Below are 22,378 nucleotides of genomic sequence, written 5' to 3' on the forward strand. Positions count from 1 at the left end.
GACAAGCTGAAATTCTTGCAATATTCAAAATCTTGTGATGTATGTCTATACTCTCATGATTGTGAAAATTTTATGATGTTCACAAGATCTAAAGTAAAAGAAATCACAAATTTTTGAACATACATCACAGAATTTTGAAGATACATCACAAGGTATTGCACATACATCACAAGATTATAGAACATGCATCACAAGATTTTTAATATTATTGAGAAAATTGTGTATATTTTGCTTTCATGAACGTCTTTCGGTAAAAATTTGCATATAGGTTTGACGTACATTAAGAATTAATAAAAACAAAAAAATATTTTACAAATATTAAATATTTTCTGTACAATGGTATATAAATGAGTCATCAGTAGGGGTACCCGGAGCAGTCTCGAAATCAGATATTGAAAATATGTAACACCAACGTTCTAACTCTTCGTGGACCCATAATAAGATCAAAAATAATTCTGTTTATGTGTATAATTTTTCAGCTTTAAGTCAAATTCATGTTGTGCAACTTTGTTTGAACTTTGTTCAGAAATACGGAGATCATAAAAAAATTAAGTGCGATAGAGAAATCTTTTAAGAACGAAAAAATGGATTTTGACGTCAAGGGCGGAGCAGCCAGCATACCTAAAATTTTGTGTAGCGCAATGTAGAACTCTTTTCCGACACAAGACCTGCTAAAATAATAACTACGAGAAAAAAATAATTGTCAGGGTTTGTTATACGGCCGCTGGAGGGCCAGGTAAAGAAATATTTTTCTTTGTTCGGACAAATTAGAAATTCGTTCGGACGAATTAGTTATTCGTTCGGACGAATTAGATATTCGTTCGGACAAATTAGAAATTCGTTTGGACAAATTAGTTATTTGTTCGGACAAATAAGTTATTTGTTCGGACAAATTAGATATTTGTTCGGACAAATTAGAAATTCGTTCGGACGAATTAGTTATTTGTTCGGACGAATTAGATATTCGTTCGGACAAATTAGAAACGTTTGGACGAATTAGAAATTTGTTCGGAGGAATTAGATAGTCGTTCGATCAAATTAGAAATTCGTTCGGACAAATTAAAAATTCGTTCGGACAAATAAGTTATTTGTTCGGATGAATTAGATATTCATTCGGACAAATTAGAAATTCGTTCGGACGAATTAGTTATTTGTTCGGACAAATTAGATATTCGTTCGGACAAATTAGATATTCGTTCGGACAAATTAGAAATTCGTTCGGACGAATTAGTTATTTGTTCGGACGAATTAGATATTCGTTCGGACAAATTAGATATTCGTTCGGATGAATTAGAAATTTGTTCGGACAAATTAGTTGTTTGTTCGGACAAATAAGTTATTTGTTCGGACAAATTAGATATTTGTTCGGACAAATTAGAAATTCGTTCGGACGAATTAGTTATTTGTTCGGACGGATTACATATTTGTTCGGACAAATTAGATGTTTGCACAAATTATCTTTTAAAGAGAGATATACAATTTGTCTATTCCGGAGGATTCATCCCTTTTTAATACATAAATATCTCTTTGGACCATGACATACACACGTTGCAACTAGACATGTGCTATTAAAGTCGGGTATGTTGATTGTAAATATTCGGAAATAATGGTTCTATACCGGTATATATTATGGGCCTACAGTCTGCCATTCTGAAAGTATATTATCTGCAGTCCACTAGTAAATTCAAAGGGTCAGTTACTTCTTATCAAACATCTTTTCACTCCCATCCCTGACACACTCATAAGATTTGTCATAAATAAACATCATCTAGTTCTACAAGACCAACTTTTGCTGGTGGTGTTAAATTGGTAACACTGGGGTGCCAGTGGTAAGTTACCACTTCTTTGAAAAGATGAGATCCACTCCTTAAGGTTTTATTCATACTGCAGGCAATTGGTACGGGAAAAAATTGGCATTGAAAAAGTAAGCCTCACCCCCCCCCCCCCCCCCCCACCCCCCACGAAATAGGAATGCCTTTTTTTGGGGTCTTAATTTTTTTAAGAGGGGGCTTCTTTTTAGGACTTTTTAGTTTGTTTATCCCTTTCCCATTTAAGTATTTTGTGAAAAAGGGAACAAAAGAGGGAATCTCTAAGCCCATCTCCAATGTATTGTTTCAAAGATGGTTAAAAACTATTATTAATTCTATATAAATTTTTTTTTATTTTTTAAATATCAGAAAAGCGCATGAATTAAAACATGCAGGTATAATATTGACCAAATTAAACACCCCCCCTTTCGGGAAAAAGGATAAAAAAAAATAATACATGTACGGCACCCCTACGTTACTTTTTTTTTTTAAAAAAAAAAAATATACACATACCTAATAATAAACTATTATTAGGTATGTGTATATTTTTTATTAAAAGAAAAATAAGTAACTCAGGGTGTATTACGGTCCTAGAAAGTGCAGGAAAATTTAAAAACACATCATAATTTAATGCAAGTTAAGCTTCTCAATGATTAAACAATCGATCGTTTTTTGATAGAAGGGGGGGGGGGGGTGTTACTTGAAAATATTTTGACATTCATTCATTCATGATTTATTTTCCTCATAAAAGGGGTTGGCTTTTTATAATTCCCCTTTCTAGTGAGTCATTGGCCTATCAAACCTTCGAACTGGTACTCAACTGTAAAAGCGTATAAACAAAATTAAGAAATCTGAAAGTGAAATGAAATAGTTTGTTCGACTACATGTACCTCTCCAATAAGGGGAGGGGGCTATAATTATGTTTGTAAATCAATGGACTAGGGAATATCCCAATTGACCTTACATCTCAATTCACCGGCTCGCATGTCATTTTAACAACCTGAGATCAATACGAACAGGTTCATTTTTGTGAAGTTTTTTTAATTCACAAACAGGAATATTTATTAAAAACTAAATGAACCTTTTTTTCATTTTATACACCGCATGTGTACCAGATTTTTATTAATGTTTTTCGCCGAATCGGAAATATTTCAGCCACATATCGGCGACATATTTATCAGAAATGTACACATGTATTAATTTTCAAAAATCATTTACACGTCAAGATTAATAAATGCAGGGTAGATCTAGTGAATATGTACGTAAAATTATAAGAAAGATCAACATTAAAACGACTTATCTTCATTTTTATTGATAATGTTCATTAAAGTTATTTTGCAAAGAATCAAAATATAGAATGAAACGTCTTGGTGCAAATCGCATATTAATCGCGTTGTCCTGACAGTTGTACACATTTTCTCTAATTTGTCCGAACAAATTTCTAATTCGTCCGAACGAATTTCTAATTTGTCCGAACGAATATCTAATTCGTCCGAACAAATAACTAATTCGTCCGAAAAAATTTTAAAAAAAATCAAATTTGTGAAAAAATTAATTCGTCCGAACGAATATCTAATTCGTCCAACAAATTTCTAATTTGTCCGAAAAATCAATTGTCCGAACAAATAACTAATTTGTCCGAACGAATTTCTAAATTTTTCCAACGAATAACTAAATTTGTGAACAATTTTAAATTTGTCCGAACGAATTTCTAATTTGTCCGAACGAATACCTAATTGTCCAACAATTTCTAATAAAAAGTAATTTGTCCGAACAAATAAAAATATTTTTTTTACCTGGCCCCCCCAGCGGCGCCGTATTGTTATTTCATTGGTAAACATTTTTTTTTTCAATTAATTCAACCAGAGTAAAATCAAAAGCTTCAGACGACCATCAGTTACCGGTATTTCGTACGGTAATAAAATGTTACAGTATCAATTTAATATCATTGACCCCGGTTCATAAATCGGTTCTGCGATTTTTAGTCATCTTTTCCCACAAACGAAAATATTACACTGGGTAGCAACAGCATACATTTTTAAGGAATAGTTTACGAAAAGAGACTGTTTGATTTTTGTACTGTTATACTGTAAAACGAGAAAATTTGGCGCATACGTATTTTAGCGCAAACGCAAGTGGGGAAGCATTGGCGCAAATAAATTTTAGCGCTTGCACTTGTCAGTAAAAATTTATATTATATATTTTTTTTTCCCACCCGTATTTGACTTTTTAGTTAGTAAGACGGAAACACATTATATCCCGTATATCAGTAAACATTCATTGACTTTACCCGGTACGTGTTTATCACATGGACGTGGTCAATTTAAAATTTATTATATTTCTATTTTCAATTTAAAGAAATGGAGTATTTACTCATTTAAATCACATTAAAATAATGCATGCATCACAGAAAATTACTTAGATAAAACGGTAATCCTAATCAGGTATTTTCTGCAAGCTAAATCGCCGTGCTTGATTGCATTGTTTTCCTCGAGGCGATGATGATTACACGCCGAGAAGCCAAACTTTGAAGGTGCTAATGATAATAATCGGGTAACAATACCGGGGCAATAGTTTAATTAAATTATAATTTGGCACAACTTTCTGTCTTACAACTATATACCAGTATATAATAACAAAGAAGAAAAAAGATTAAACGCTTCCCGATCGTTTTGCATGCAAAATCATACCTGGCTGACGTGACGTTAAAATGACGTAATGATGCTGCTCCGGGTCGATAGACATATGCATGTTTATTATTTCATCGAAATTTTCTTATTATCATAGGAATTAGAATTTTTGCATAATAGTTTTATTCGTTCTTTATAAAATGGTGATGAATTTTCCTGAATTTATCTCCGTCCTTTATGTAGTAAATGTAATTGTCTCAATAATTTCCGAACAGCCCTCGTACATCATAAGGTATTGCACATACATCACAAGATTATAGAACATGCATCACAAGATTTTGAATATACATTACAGGATATTGCACATACATCACAAGATTATAGAACATGCATCACAAGATTTTGAATATACATCACAAGATATTGCACATACATCACAAGATCAAAAACATATATTACAAGATTCTGAATAAACATCACAAGATTTTGCATATGTATTACAAGATTACAACATACATTACAAGATTTTGAATCAGTATTAAACATCACAAGATTTTGAATATACATCACAAGATTTTGCACATACATCACAAGATTTTGCATATACATCAAAAGATTATCGATTAAAGTGACCTTTTACACGCCATACACTGTATCAACGTCGAGTTTTGTGTTTTGTATGATAATATCTGTCATTACAGAGTAGATGGCTGATACTGATTAAATTAAAAGATAGGTGTCTTTAAGAGTAAGACGGTTGCCATCCATGTCAGAAGTTAGTTGTATCCCAAACCGCCCTCCCTTGTTTTCTGAAAGCCATGTTTGTTCATCAATCTAAAAGTAGCGACGGTGTCACGTGATGGATTAATTTAAATAGAAGCATTACTTTCCTGGCAGGATATAATTATTATTTTACATCTTTAAAACCCGTTCAATTTTAATGGTGTAATTAACAGTACTTTCATAACTTTAATTAATATGACGCAGGTTATAGCGTGTATAACTATAATTATGAAAATGTTGCATACTCGTATAGTTTCGTGTGTACTCTTAAAAAAGTTAGGAAATGTTAATATAAAACGTTTACCAATGTTGTTCTGATTGAAATAAATAATTTGGAGTAAGACAATAGTCAGAAACTGTTTGAGTTACACATACAATTACTCGAATATACAGATGAAGTAAGGAAGTCGGATTTAGACCTCATTTAAACATCCTGTCTGTTAAGAGTGTTTCAAATTTCTGAAATTAGAAAAAACAAACCACAAGACAAGAAGAGCATATTAAGGCACCGCGTTTCAAGATTAAAATTCTATTATAGACTGTTTAAATGTCGCAAGTGCTTCTAGCAAACAAACACAGATATTATTTTCTTTGTTCAATCATATAAAGAAAGAATCACTTGAAAAAAATTCCATGGGAATTATGAGGCTTTTGAAATTTTAGAAGTTGGATTGAAATCGAAGGATTCAAAAATCAAATCGGCTTTGGAAATTTGATAAATTTTGGATATTTGAAGTAAACTTTTAAAAACTCAAATTGTAAAAAATGTTTTGGGTATATAAAATTTGAATGTTTCAATCAAACTGTAAAATTTCAAAAATCCTAAAACGTTTGAAAGTTGAAATACAGAGGTTTAGAGTTATATTAAATAATCAAAAGACGAAAATGTTACTGAACTTTAAATTGTTAAAGTTACAATATGACGCATATCTTCAAAAACAGACTTGTTAAAATTTTCCTATAGGATTTGGATTTTTTTTTCATACTCATAAATATATACACTTTCAGGAAATTACAAGTTTCATAAGTAAATAATTCTGATTGTTTCATTAAAATTAATAATTATTTATGGTACATAATTATATACATCGCAACGTGTTCGAGGTTCCACATTCCATGCTATACACGCATGCGTAGTTTTCATAAACATGCGTAGTTTTCATAAACAAAACAGTAACTCAGTAAGAGAGGGAAGCCCAGTAGGCCTGCTACATTGACAAAGTCGACCAAAACGAAAAATCAAACAAAAATAGGGCTTGAAATTAAAAAGCAACTTTTCTGACAAAAATTTAGTTGGGAGATTAATATAATCATTGGATGAAGAAGAAACGGGATCTCGGAGACATTCACGTGGGACTCGCGAAGGTTCTAACCTACATGTTTGTTGATACATGCTATCATTTCTCGTATCTCCATGACTTTCAAATTCAGTGTAAACTCAACGTAAAAATGCACTTATGACATACAGAAATAAAATTGCCATTTGAAGTGCAAATTGTACTGGAACTGCAGAAAGATATTTTGTTTGACATTTTGCCGCGATGACGTATGATTTGGTGGATTTTCCTTTCCTGCACCCCAATACAAAAAACGTCAACATTTGTACTTAATCATGTTAAATTCGTCTGAATGCAGACTAATATGTTAACTATTATTAATTGACCGGAGAGTTAAGACATTTTGATTCGGAGAATTGCTTTTACCTAATATTCCATTATAATTGTAAACCCTACATTGAATGCACGTGCCATTTTAGAATTCACGTGTTACAAGTAAACAGAACTAAGTTGTACGACCCTTGATTTTCCGGCAGATTCTAATTACGTTAATTTTGTATGAGAGAATATTTATTTTTCTCGAATGCTTACTTCAACTTTATACCTTATTCCTGGATGATATATTGGGTAAATTTGAATGAAAAAGCACATGATTTGCAGCCGTATTGCCGCTTTAAGCGTTAACTTTCTGAACAAAGGGTAGATTAAAATCTCAAAAGTTCAAAACTCAAAAATCTTTTTTGGAAATTTAAATTTTGATTATTTTAGGTAAAAATCTGAAAAAAGATAAATTTTTAAAATTTAAAATCTGTCATGAAATTTGAAAATTTAGACTTTTGAGCTAAAATCTTAAATTTTTCAATATATCAAACCAGTTTGAGTTTTTGAAATTTAGAAATTTGAACTAGGCTAATACATTAACATTCTAAAACTCTAAATCATTTTAGAAATTTGAATTGTTAAAAGTGTCACACGGACCACATTGTATGTATACATTCAAAGAAAACGATGCAGAGTGTGACAAGACGTATTTTCGATGGATTTGCTCTACATGAATACTTTAAGATGAGCAAAACTGGTAACCAATCAATTTAACTTCCTCATTGTCCGAGTTGACCGTAAATGTGAAAAGTTTAGTCATCTGTTTTGCAGTTCTTGTTTTTTTTATCTAGAAAATAATGCTGCTATTTATTCAACAAGTGATCGTAGCATTTGGAATTATAACAATTAATGAGTATTTCTGTTTAGGTAAGTTTATTTTTCATCATTAATGCGTAAAACCAACCTATGCTTTCCTTTTTATCCTAGGACTTGGGGGTGGGTGGGTGGAGTATAAAAATGTTTCGTTTAAAACAACCTATTTTAAATTAATGAATTTTGAACATATCTTTTCTACTCACGAAATAATATATTAAATTCGCACAATCGCAGTTCTCTTAAAGAAATTATACTGTGTTCCTTTAATTCGTTCCACTTTAAATTCACCAACTGAGAGCAGGGCAAAAGAGTGGATATGAAACAGGAGACAATTTCCCTGTATGAAGGTGGCAGAGAACTTTTTTTTTTATTGACAAACAAAACGAATAGCTGACTTTTCCTCCACATAAAGCTGCTTATAAATTGTGCATTGGAAACAATAGCATGGTCTAGTCCCTTGTTGAATTTTAAGCTTTTAGGAATAAACATGTACAGCTTCAAATGATGAATGATTCCATGGCACAAAGACAATCTTAAATTTTCATGAAAATTTAGCCTATTTTCACTATTTTGTTAGATTGAACTGCTTTCAGGCCCATGCTAATGCCTTTAGCTACCACATAAAATACAGATCAACACGTGTACATACCATTGAACAGATAATGACTCAACCAACTCGTTTTCAAGCTGCAATTCATCCTATGAACCCAACCTGTTTTTCTGAGGAAATCCTGAAAGAGTGATTTTAGATTTGAGTTTTGTATTTCTAGTCCATATCCCATAAACAGTAGTAGTGACACTAAAATGTCATATATCAATAAAATATACAAGGCCCCCAGTTCCCTCCAAATGCACACTTGAGATATTCCAGCAATAAATTTACCCAAAATAATATACATTCAAACGTTAGGGTTCTCTATTTTTGTCTAATTGTTGACGCCCGCGTGGCGCAGTGGTTAGAGCGTCTGCTTTAGAGTCGCGAAGAAGGAGTTGATCCTTACATCGCGGGTTCGAATTCCACTGTGGGACAAGGAGGCCGGTTCTTCGGATGAATGGAATAAACCGAGGTCCCGCTTCGCAGTAGGTGTTGGCATGAAAAAGAACCCTCACGGCTCAATGGCCGTAAGTGCCGAATATAGCACCAAATTTGCAGCTTTCTACTGGCAAGTGATAGCGTCTCCATACGAGATAGAAATTCTCGAGAGGGACGTTAAACAACATTCAATCAATCAATCTTACTAATTTTTGACCGGTACTTGATCCGAAACTATCCTCTGCCACCTTATAAAATATTATGTTTTGAAAGATTGATTTATGTTGTATGTTCTTTAACGTTCCTCTCGAGAATTTTTCACGCATATGGAGACACCACCACATGCCCGTGGAGAGCTACAAAATTTTTCTATACTTGGCACTCAGAGCCATTGAGCAATGTTCCAACACCTATTGCGACACAGGTCATCGGTTTATATGGTCTCATCCGAAGGACTGATGTTTTGAAAGAAGTTGTTCTTGAAATTCAAAATTCACATACATAATATGGGTTTTAGTCAGTATTCAAGTAAAGGAAATAAAACATAGTGCAATAGATGGAACGGAAATTGAGAGGCATTGACGTTTCTTAAAATATTTGCATATAAATGGCGAATAAAGAGTTGTGGCCTCTCACATTTTCCAAATTTATTTGAGTGCTTAGTTGTGATAATCCAAATTAAGTATATGAATGACCCAAAAAAAAAAAATGTATCTGGTAAGCGGAACAGCCACTCGCAAAGAGCATACTGATCTATGAATCAGGCCAGCATCCGACATCAATCCCGATGCAAATTATCTGTTTTCCACGACACACAACGGACATATCTCCTCCAACTCCGTTGCGAGTTAAAAAGTCGAAATGTTCAGTCTTTATGATCTTCAATGACAAAATTCAAATAAATGCAAATAAAGTTCAAATAAATTCAAATAAGATCAAGGAAAAACATTGTGTAGGAGAGCATTGGAAACAAAAAAAAAAAAACAAAACATTAATCAGATATAACCATATTTTGAATATGGAGTGGAGTTAGCCCGTTGACAGATTGGTATGCATGTATTTTCTGTTGAACACTATCATAAAGTGCGAACTTTATATTGAGCATCCAACAACAGCGTTTAAATGGATCAGGCCCCAGGTCGACAGCTCCCTAATATAAAAAAAAAAACAACAAAAAAAAAAACAAAGTCATAAGTGGTAGCAAATTGTGAAAATTGCATATTTAAATGAAGACATTTTGAAAGTTTTTCATTTTGTTGAGTTTAATGATTTGCAATCGAACCTGTTTCTGTAGGCCAATACACCATTGAGTTGAAAGTCGGTAGGGAACAATGGCAAACATTTTAATATAAAGATCCCTAACAAAATAGCTAGACTATAACTTGTGACACTAAAATGAAATGAATAACTACTTGCACTCTTGACTCTACTCTGCTAAGTACTCTTGATACCAAGTCATCAACAAGTATGGAGTCTTCAACGACATGTATAAACATTCAACTACAAGGAAGAAAAACAAAAATAGCCTGCTGGTGTTTTAATCCAATAGTACGACTTTAATATATGTTTTACATAATCAGCAAAGTTCCCTCCTACTTATAGCGACAAATAAATTGCAGAGGTTTAGTTTTACTGTTGGGAGAGATGGTGGATACCTTTAAATCCCTCAAATTCAGATTGTTAAATGCTTCATTTCCGAAAAAAAAATGTCTCTATTTTTTGGAGGACGTGCATTTCACGGTACTGTATCTCTTGTATATTTCAAAGTTTAATTTATTTTAAATGTGGCATGCAAAATCAAATTTTCCAACATAGGATTAGATATATTGCGACACTGGAGTGTACGAAGAAGACAATCTTTAAAGAGTTTTTATATGGCTCTAACAAAATAGCATAACAAGAAATATAATACAAGAGGACCGCTTAAGCTTGCTCTTAAATATTCATATGTAAGCGACAAATCAGCATTATTCATTTGCAGCTCAATAATAAATATACACAAATATATACCTACAATTAACTAAATATTCTAGGCATCCCTGGTGACAAAGGACTAATTCTTGGAATATGGAATCCTGCAACGATAACCACCATCGAATTTCGACTGGATTGCTGATCTTCTTGAATGGATAGAACCTGCACAATCTACAATACGAGCATATTCTATAAATTTAGGGACGACTTCAGTAATATATTCAGGACTTCAGCAACCAACATCACTAACAGTGGACTCTCATAATGGGTATGTAATACCAAAAGTCTTTGCCTTGAAAAAAATTCATGGGTTATTTAAAATTAAACCTACACTAACTAATAACATGAGATAAGTTCAATTTTATACAAACACCTTGCTAACAATTCTTTATTTGCTTATAAATATAAAGGACAATATCAAAAACGGATACTAAATAAATCTTCAACGATTTTCAGAATTAAGTAAACGAAGATCTTATATCATAGCATTCAGGTTTCAACAATGAATCCTGATCAGGGAAGGGAAAACTTGTTTTGATAATCTTTTTAAAAATTTCATAAGAGATAAACCACAAAGTTGAACTGCTCTTCTTATTTGTAATTTTTAATCTAAGAAAGGGAAATGAGGCAACATCCGTTCATTTACAGCACTGTTTCCTTCCCTGTGTTGTTACTAATTCAGGATATCTAATCCAAATATCCTTAACATTTTGTGCATATATTGTATTTACATCTTCATATAGACACGGTGCACCTAAACTATTCCATTTCTCGAAACATATTTCATTAGAATTAAGAAAAAAATAGAAAGACCCCTTAAAAATATAATAGAAAAAAATGAAAATTAGCAATATCTAAGTGTGAGGTAAAATAGATACTGTTTGTTCTCTTAAAAAGCGGGCTTTATATTTTTAGGGCTATGGGACAGACAACATTGCGCTTACCGTAAATGAATGAATAAAATATATAATTTACTTGCTTTGATTGATTGATTGTATGTTGTTTTACGTCCCTCTTGAGAATTTTCAATCATATGGAGACGTCAAAGTATTCCGGTGAAGGGCTTCAAATTTAGACCTATACTCGGCACTCAGGGCCATTGAGCAGTGAGGGCTCTTTATCGTGCCAGCGCCTACCGTGACACGGGACCTAAGTTTTTAAGGTCATATCCGAAAGACCCGTGATGTTCACTTCTAGTGCCGAACACTTGGCGAACTAACAGTCACTACCTTTGTTTACGTCTTAGGTATGACGCGGCGCCGCGAACGAGAATCGAACCCGGTCCTCCCGATCACGAAGCGAACGCTCTACCACTAGGCTACCGTGACCGGTTTACTTGCTTTGACCTGTCCCTTTAAAATCAGACCTCAAACACCGAACCCAATTTTGTTGTCATGAATTTAACATTCCTATGTAAATGAATTGAAATGTATGTAAAAATCCATGTTAATTTTTTTTTATTTTAAATCTACGTTTGAGTATCAATTTTAATATCAAGTAGGTCATTTTCACTCGTTACTTGGATAGGTCAGCAAAACTACAAGACGAAAGACCACCTTCAAGCAATCGCTTAACGATAGATTAATAGTGACTTAATACTTGCTTAAAGAAGTTAATTCCTTTAAGAATTCATTCAGCCACCATTTAGCTGCAACTTACACGTTCTTAATGTCCAAACTTCATAAAGCTACCATTAAGCCACTTTTAAGCTGAGCTTAGTGGTGTCTTAATGGTCAAACCTCATTAACCTTTACGCGTCTTATATTGAATCTTTGAACTAACTATTTAAGCTATTTCAATATCATTTAGGCAAAATCTTTTTCAACTCATAATTTTGTCTTGATCGGTATTTCAATATTACATGTTTGTTTAACATGCATAAACTCGGGCAGTGGGGAAAAGTTAGCTAACAGCCACGGGGACTTGCTCTCGGTGTCTTATAATTATTCATTTATAATAAAATCATTTACAGTATTAATAAAACAAGACATGTTTTATCATTATTGTATATGATTTTTTTTTAAATAAAAAATTATTACATGTGTTTTTTCTTTATTATTGGTGTGTATGATTTTTAAATACAATAAATGGCCAATCCCTTGTGAAATATCTTAATTTTTCACTACCAAAAATCAATTTGTTCTTACATGAACACAAAATATATATTACTTTTTAAAAACAAAATGGTATTTTTATTTCATGTGTTAAAAGAAACATTCCGCTACAGAATTCATAGGAATATAACTATATAATCTCATGAAAAAAAATCTCTGTCCTTTTTTTGGGGGGGGGGCTACTGTTATACAAATATTTAGTTTTCAAAGATTGATTTTTACCATGAAAAACTTTTTAATGGCTTTTACATCATGAATAATTCTAATTAATTCGTTATCTTTTTTAATAATGCAGCGGTAAGTATCTGTCAAAATCTAAGTCGGTCTTCAATGATTGTTATTTCAAAATCGATTTTCAGAGGAACAGCCGATCAGACTAAACATGACATCCGACCAAATGTATACACATTGAGAAACGGGGTAAGATTAACAGATGATCAGTGTACAGTAAACCGACTGGTCAGACAATAGACCTTAATTAAGTGTCCCCCCGTCCCCGGTTAACTAACAGGAAACTATACATACACAACGTACACTGACAGATTTTAATGATCAATTATTTTTTAAAAATTTAAATTTAACGCAAGCATATAACAAAATTATGATTCATCGTAAAAAGTCAATTATTTTGATACCCATATTGATACAAAAAGAATTGAAACTGAATATGATATTCTAAAAAAAGTTTTTGGAAACGTAATTAACCAGGTAACTCTTACGCGAAGATTGTCACTAAATTGTTGACACAGAAACCGTTAATATCCGCAGTATATTAAAAATAATAGTAGAATCTGTTTTTTCCTCTTTCTCTTTCGATGATAGACTTTTGTGTTTTATCTATAATTAATTTATGTTCAATCATGATTTAATGCTTACATTTCGAAAATTTTCGAATAACAGAGCGAAGAACTCAATCACATTACATCAATCTAAAAGCCGAACTCAGTCTTGAAATATATATTAATGTGTTAAGATCCACAAATAAAATTGTTTATATTTTGATTAATAAATCAATTCAAGACTTTTGGAAATGTTCAACAAAATACTAGTAAATACCTTTACAAGTCCAAACAAATTTTGAAAAAAATAAAGTTAAATATTTAATATTTTCATCAGATTATTAAGAGCGGCGATAGCCTAATGGATAAGGCGTTCGCCTTGCAGCGCCTAGGATCATGGGATCGGTCCCCGACTGTGGCGGTTTTTTTTTTTATTTTTGGATTTTGAATTTCGTTCTTTTTCATTATTTTTACCAAATCAAGATATAAGCGAACTCTACATTTATAATATTGATAACAAATCACTATAAAAATAATTTTTCACCCATATAAACAATATTATCGACTGCGTAATGTGACTTAATGGTGGCTTAATGGTGGCTTAATGGTAGCTTAATGGTAGCTTAATGGAGTTTGGACATTAAGCACCTGTAAGTCTAGCTTAATGGTAGCTTAATGGTGACTTAATGGTGGTCTAAAAGTTACCATTAAGGACCTGTAAGCCACCATTAAGCTACCATTAAGCTACATTTAAGCACCCATTAAGGACTTTGAGTTGGCTTAATGGTAACTTAATGGTGGTGTAAATGTTACTTAAAGGTGCTTAATGGTGACTTAATGGTGACTTAAAGACAACCATAAAACCACCATTAAGGACCTATAAGCCACCATTAAGCCGGACTTAAAGGGTGTGTTTCATCTTGTGTATTTATCATATCTTTAGCAAAATAATCATGATAATGTTCAACCAAATCACTTTTTCTTAAAAAAAATTGTAGGATTTCTTTGGTTGGATCAATGCAGATAAGATTTACTTTACAAGGAAGACATCACGTTTTCAAGAGACTACGCTGAATATTATACAAAACGCTTCACATGTTTCCATATTGATTCTTCTCTACAGAAGGACAGAAGAGGCAAGTTATTTTTGATCAGTGCTAGTTTAAGAGGTATCTCAGATATATCTGTTGGCTTCTTTAGATAAAATATCTATTCATTTACATCTCTGATACAAATTCTATCGCAAAGATGGTGACTTCATAAATAGCAAATAAATAATGTACAAACCAATTAGAGCAAAATTATAGTTTTAATGATACAACAAGTCAAATGTTTCATGTTTCAGTTATTTTAGTATAACATCATTTTTATATTTCTAATTTGATTAATCATGTTAATTAGTAATGAATATAAAGATACTTATTTTGCGAACAACGCATAGGCTTCCATTGAGACGACATAAAAGTCCGGGTTCTGATTTTATACATACTTTAATGTGTGTTGCGCGTGTGAGAATAGGGAGGGAGGGTGTTTATTCGTGTATGAAGGAAGGTGTGGGAGAGGGTGTGTGTGAGAGAGAGAGAAAGAGAGAGTTTTTTATTTTAATGCATTTTGATTACGCTTCCTTTACGTTTATAAATTTTCAAAGTTATATTTATTTTACATGTAGGTGGCTGTCATATACTGAATGGTGGCTGTGGGGATATTTGTGTTCCTCTAGAAACTGGCCTGAAAATGTGAATGTGATATTGGGCTACAGCTACAATCAGATCTGAAAACGTGTGATAACAGTTAGTCTTTTTTCTTTCTGTCACAATAGTCAGAGATGACTCCAGTTCATAACGTGTGTATATTTAATATGTATTTATGTATTAAATGAGTAATATGGCTTTTAAGAGAACATGCAAAGGAGCAAAAATGAATGTATAGAAGTTGATCATTCAAAAAAATCCACCTCCCACGGGTTTTAAAATTCTTGTGTTCTTTAACATTGGAAAAAAATATGCTAGACTAGATTGTTCAAAACATAATCCCGGATGTGGCGCGGAAATTTTACATTGAAATATAGAGATAAAAAAACTTAAAAATCTTGTTGTCAAGAACCACTTGGTCAGAGTGGAAGCAACGTTTGGTAGTGTATATTCTACATTCTACATTGTTCAAATCACCTGGGAGTAAGGTGGGGTCACAATAGGTATTACAATTGGGGAAATCTTATAAAGAACAGCAGGACTTAATTTCTCGGTTGAACTTTGTGGCCCATGGGTCTCTTTTTTCCACATGACTTATTTCATCACTACCTCCCTAAAAATCTTTCCCTTTTCCCCACTATTCATACAAGATGTGGGTTCTTGTGACAATTAAATTCTTTAGTTTATGTCATATCTTGATGAGAAATAAGTTGTTCAGTCTTATACCTATAAAATATAGGTATTACCTATCTTGTTTTCATTTATGATAATAGTTCCATGTAGAAAATTTATGATAAATGTTTTTTTATTAGGTGCTTATTCCACAAATTTCCTTCTTGTTTCCGATTATTCCCACGGTCGAATCCTTCAGGTTGATATAAACACAGGAAACATAATCAAACTACCAATAGTTGTAAATACTCCTCCCGGAATGACATTTGATAAATTGAGAATGAAACTCATCTATTCCGCTCTCTCCTCAAAAACTATAATGTCGACCACACTTCATGGAAAGAACACATCCTTGGTGTATGCAACAGGTATTCAAAAATTTGTGTTGAATACAATATGCTCGCACTTATTCATAAGTCAATATTATAAGTATCATTTTTTTAAATTCATATATTTTCTAAATTACTCTACTTTTTGGTCGACGCTGAGTTAAATTTTTCATCCAAATGTCTAGGATTCGCTCATGCAGAACGTTTGACCATCGATTATTCCACGGGAAACATTTACTATACTGCAGAAGGTTCTACTCCCAGTCAAAGTTATATTGGAGTTGTACACAGAGCTGCTTTACTTCATAGGACTTTGTTTTCAAACCTGCATAGTCCAAGGGATATCGTGGTTTATCCGTCAAAAGGGTTCGATATTTCTGCATTATAAATCCAAATACTCTTCTAAAAAAATAACCAGTTAAGACAATGTCTAAATTTTTTGGAAACAAATAAAAGAAGGTTAAATAAATGATTTACTCTGCAGTCTTCGTTACGTTTTACCTTTTAGCTTTTTGTACTGGACAGAATTTGGCAATAGACCAAAAATTGGTAGATCATATATGGATGGAACGTCAAAAGAGAATATAACAACAACAGATATTGGATGGCCAATCGGTCTCGTTATAGATTTTATTTGTATGTACAAATATATAGTCAGGAGAAATTCTCAATATCATCCAAAGCTTATAGTTTTCAACGGAGCATATACACTTTCTTTCTTATTTTGTAGCCAACAGAATATACTGGACAGATGGCCTTAAAAATCGTATAGAGTACTCAGATTTAAATGGTTTAAACAGACACGTATTAACAACTGATAATGACGCACATCTAATGAGTGTTGTGATTGATGGACAATTCTTATATTACACTGCCTGGAATAGACAGTAAATTAAATCTTTATTCTTTCTGCATAAATAAAAGAATCGTTTGATTTAAAACTGATTTATCTTGTTAGCAATTAGATTTAGCACTAAAATTGTACATATTTGAATTGACAATGAAAATGAGCTTACCAATAGTTTCATTATTTTAAGAAATATCCTTTATATTTAGTATCCTGAAGTTATAATCATGATGAATGTTTTCTTTACAAAACAGGCGTATAACAAAGATAAATAAAGCTACAGTCACATTTATGAAAAATCACCCAGAGCTTGGTTGACTTGATAGTTTGGATATATTTACAGGTGATTCAGTGGATGGTAAGTTAGGATTTTAAAATATTCTTCAAAAACGTTTCATCTGTCAAAGGTTTTCTAAGGCAGTCATTTGATAGTTCTTATACTTCTTTTAGTTAATAGAATTTGTTCAAAGAATAACGGTAGATGCAGTACTTTCTGCTTTCCAACACCAACTGGGAGAACATGTGGATGTCAGGATAATGTTAATTTAGAAGCAGACCAGAAAACATGTCAAGGAGGTTTTCAATTTTCCTTATTTCTCCTATCCAATAAATTATTTTTTATATTTATAAATTAGATAATTATGCCAATTTTAAATGCTGTTTGTATTAGTTTTGATTAAAACTTCATTCACAGTATCTCGCTGTGACACCTCCCTACAGAATGTAAATTTCCCTGACTGTCTTCCATATTCCGGGCAAACTTGTCCAGTTGCGTGCAAATCTGGATATAAGCTTGTTTCCAATACATCTGTTACTTGTGATCAATCCGGACAATGGACTCCATCCCCAAATCCTTTCTGCATGGGTAAATCCTAAAAAAAATTTACTGCAGTTAACTATAGTTTATTATAATAACTACAGTAAATATTTTGACACTTGATTTACTATGAACACTTTGATATAGAATTTATCTAAAGACTAAGAGCCTTACTATTTCTTAAATGACAAAGCATTGATATAATAATTTGCATAAATATTTAAATATACAAGAATTACTTCTTTTCAGTAGTAGAAATTCATTGATAGTAAAATATATATATATATATATATATATATATATATATATATATATATATATATATATATATATATATATATAAAGCACAAATTACAACATCTCTTATACTAATATAACTGCCCTAAGTGAAGGAATATTAATAAAGAAAGCACAGAGAAATTCATTTTTACAAGGATACCCACTTCCGCCCCAGCCCGGGGTTGAACTCTCGACCTACGGGATCTCTTCTCCTTGATGTACAGGAACAGCGCGTTAGACCACTCGGCTATCTAGGCAAGTTAAAAAACTTGCTTTTGCTGCCGATGGAATTCTCACAATGAGATGAGACATAGTATGACACATCTGTTTCAAATTTGGATATTTAACTTGAAAGGCGTTAATGGTAATCTAACAACCTAGCCCTATTATAAACGTGATGACTTTAACTTTTCAATCTTCAGCTTCCCTTATTTATACAACAATATACCTTCACCTGCATACGGAGTTTACATCTCGCAGTAGATTCGATACACAAGAGCATGATCTACGTATGTTCAATTTTTAAAACAAGGTGAATTATTGACAAATAAGTTGATGAAACAAGAATATCAGCAGTCTCGTTGAAAGTCATCACTTTGTAAGTTCTATGGTCGATACAATGACATTGATAATATCTCTCAATTATCAGAATTAATCGTTTGAATTTGAATATTACAAAACATAAGTGAGTTCATGTTCATGATTTTTTTTGCATAGCATCTGGATGCTCAAAGACGATACGAAATGGTCAACTTATAAACTGCCAGTCAAATATCCTAGAAACATGTCAATTTGGATGCTATAGTCCTTTGGAAATCAATCCATCTGTTCCAAATATCACATGTAAAGAAAATGGAACATGGAGTGATGATACAAATAACCTATGTGGTGAGTTGGTTAGATTGATAATTTTCATAATTTTTCTTCTGTAGAAAAAATATTAATATTTATGTGATTTCTAGTTCATTTATGTCCCTCAACTATCCGAAACGGAAAACTGGACGAAAGCTGTAAACGAAATATTGGGAACAAATGCTCTTACTATTGTGACATCAACTACAGACCCTCTTTGTCTTCTTCTTCAAATATTGTCTGCACATCGGGCGCTATCTGGAACGAGAACACTGATGGATTATGCAAGCGTAGGCCATATTTAAAATCATACAGTTCATTCGAAGCCTGCAGGAGAATAAAAGTGCATGCAAAGATTCGATCTTGCTATATATAATGCAAGCTCTATATTTCTGGTTTTTCTTCTACAGCATCTGGTTGTTCAAAGTCGATACAAAATGGCAAACTCATAAATTGTTAGGCAATCATCCGAGAATCGTGTCGATATGAATGCAGTGCACAATTCGAAGTGAATCCATTTGTTCAGAATGTTACTTGTAATGAAAATGGAGAATGGAGTCATGATGTTAAAGATCTATGTTGTGAGTTTATTTCATTATTTATTTCAGGCAATTGGTCATGTTGTTTTTCTTCCTCAAAAGAAATCATTTTTCCAACTTTTTTTCAGTTCGATCATGTCCTTCGATAATTCGGAAAGGAAAACTGGATAAAGGTTGTCAACGAAAAATTGGTAACATCTGCTCCTTCTCTTGTGACATCAACTACAGTTCATCCCTTCATTCTGCAAATATCACTTGTACATCAAATGGAACCTGGAATGAAAACACTAACGAATTATGCAAGCGTAAGATCAGATAACAGTTCATTGTTTGGCATATACTAGCATTCTCAATAATATTACTTCAAACCTATAATTTCATGTAAAATTATCGATATATATTTTTTTTCAGATAGTTCATGTTTTGTAAATAGAAAACCTATAAAAACTTAGATGGTATCATGCTATATGAAGGTTTATGGAAAACTTAATCAAGTCCATTTGTATTCAGAATATATTTTTGTACTGACATTATCTTGGAAACTGATTAAATGTACAATAAAGGAGTTGTTCTAAAGCAATGTGAACTCTAATAAAAAATCAATGATCTTTTATTTTTTAGCTTCTGGTTGCACAAAGACGATACAAAATGGTAAACTCATTAATTGTTCGTCGAATTTCGGAGAGATATGTCGCTATGAATGCATCAATCATTTTTACATTAATCCACTAATACAAACTATAACCTGCAGCGTAGGTGGTGAATGGAACCACGAGACAAACAATTTATGTGGTACATGGTATTTTATTTCGGTGAAATATATCACATCAACATATATATACATTTTAAACAAAATAGACTCTATAGAAAAAATGCGTTTCATTCTCTTTTGAAAAATTTTAGTATATCTGTTTATCATTAATTTAAGACTATTCTTAAATGTGATAAATATTAGTTTATTTTTCGTTTATCTTTTTTCTCGTTTTTTTTTTTTTTTTTTTTTTTTTTTTTAATCTTTTTGAATGTTAAAAATATTAATACATTTATCTTTTTAGTAAGGCTATGTTCATCAATTATCCCTCATGGAAAAATAGCGCCAAATTGCGAGAGAAAAATAGGAGATCGTTGTTCAGCCATTTGTGACAGTAATTACCAATTATCCATTTCTTCCACAATTATTGTTTGTACATCATCCAGCACCTGGAATGAAAATATCAATTCAATATGCAAAAGTGAGAAAAAAGGATTTGAAGTACTAACTTGTTAACATTAACTGGATAAAGTTTTCAATTATATTTTAATGTACCCATAATGGAAGATTCGGGGGTATACAGTGTTCGATCTGTTCATCTGTTTTTGACAACATATTTGATTCTCTGACTTTGCAGTTTAACTTGACTTTTCAAAATATAACCAAACTTTAAACTTGGCCTTAACATTTGAACTGATATTGCTAGGGCTTTCTTTCATACTTAATCTGTATTTCCATGAGTACAAGTATTTTTGCTCTCTTAACCGTGACCTTTTGAAAAAGTTAACCTTTGCCATCAATTCAAACGATTGGTGCTTTGGCTTTCATGGTTTACATGTGTATTTCTTGTGACAAAACCCTTTCTTGGATACCAACATTTTGTAACCTTTGTCTTTGACTTCGGAGTTTGACATTTAAATATAATTTACATATATCTTAAGCAAATATTAGTATTTAAGATATTAAAAATATTCATTGCAAAAGCCAAACTTTCTTAACCTATTTTTACTACAGGAATAAAGTGCCCGCTTCAAATACCAGATGGTTATTTGTCCACGCAATGTAATGGACATATCGGTGAAATATGTGAGGTTGGTTGTCGAAATGAATCCAATGCAACCTCTGTACAGATGATATGTACATCACTTGGATCATGGAACAAAGATATAAACAACATATGTACACAATATATTCGTATGTATATGTATATAAAAAACCTATAAGCAAAAGTAATTTTTATGAAGTGTTTATGTCGTTTGAAAACATTTTTTTTCGTTAAAAATAAGAAACAGTTAATACATTAATTTATGGATGAATGTTGAGACAAGTTTTTAGATATGTATTTTTTTCCACTTTCTCTAGATTTAATTGTTATCTTATGCTTTTTCATAGAAATAGCTCGTGTCGCATATAGAATTTTTACTAAAGACTTAAAAATGAATGAATACCTAGCAAAACAAAAATTGTTTCTTCTATTGAATTTTATTTTAGTTTTCTTTTACAGGGAACATTTCCTCACACCACGTAACTGGAGACAGCAATAAAACATATGTCTTCATTGGAGCATCGGTTGCAGGCCTTCTCATTATTGCTATTGTTGTTACAGTTTGTTTCTTAAAGAAAAGATATTCCAATAGGTATCAAGAAGCTCAAGCACAAGATGGACCACAAGAAATGTTTCTTAATTCTTTGTATAACCTAAAATAGAAAGGCAACGTTCATGAATCAAAGTAGCGCAAAAACATCTGAAAAGACTGTAAGAGTAACAATAATGAAGTAATCAGAAGAATTACTTTACAGTTATGAATATGAGGGAAATATCATAATTTATCTTTTCCCAAGGCAGGAAACTTTTTTCCGAGGTGGTGAAGAAATGAAATCATAAGTACTCTTAAGATAATCGATGCATTTTCTACGTAAAATGTTGATAAAAGGAACCTAAAATTATAATTTTTCATCTTAAGATTTCTCCAAAACTCATTTATTTTATATTTATTGATGAAATA

At 32.1% G+C, this 22,378-nt stretch overlaps 1 pseudogene; it reads left to right on the plus strand.

Annotated features, from left to right (window-relative positions):
- Positions 1-10,827: 10,827 nt before the first annotated feature.
- On the plus strand, positions 10,828-22,369 carry LOC134265945 (low-density lipoprotein receptor-related protein 2-like; annotated as a pseudogene).
- The last annotated feature ends 9 nt before the right edge of the window (positions 22,370-22,378 follow it).

This window comes from Saccostrea cucullata, unplaced genomic scaffold (genome assembly GCF_032062105.1).
Source record: "Saccostrea cucullata isolate Sc308-1 unplaced genomic scaffold, CSIRO_AGI_Scuc_v1 ctg15007, whole genome shotgun sequence".
NCBI classification, from domain to species: Eukaryota; Metazoa; Mollusca; class Bivalvia; order Ostreida; family Ostreidae; genus Saccostrea; species Saccostrea cuccullata.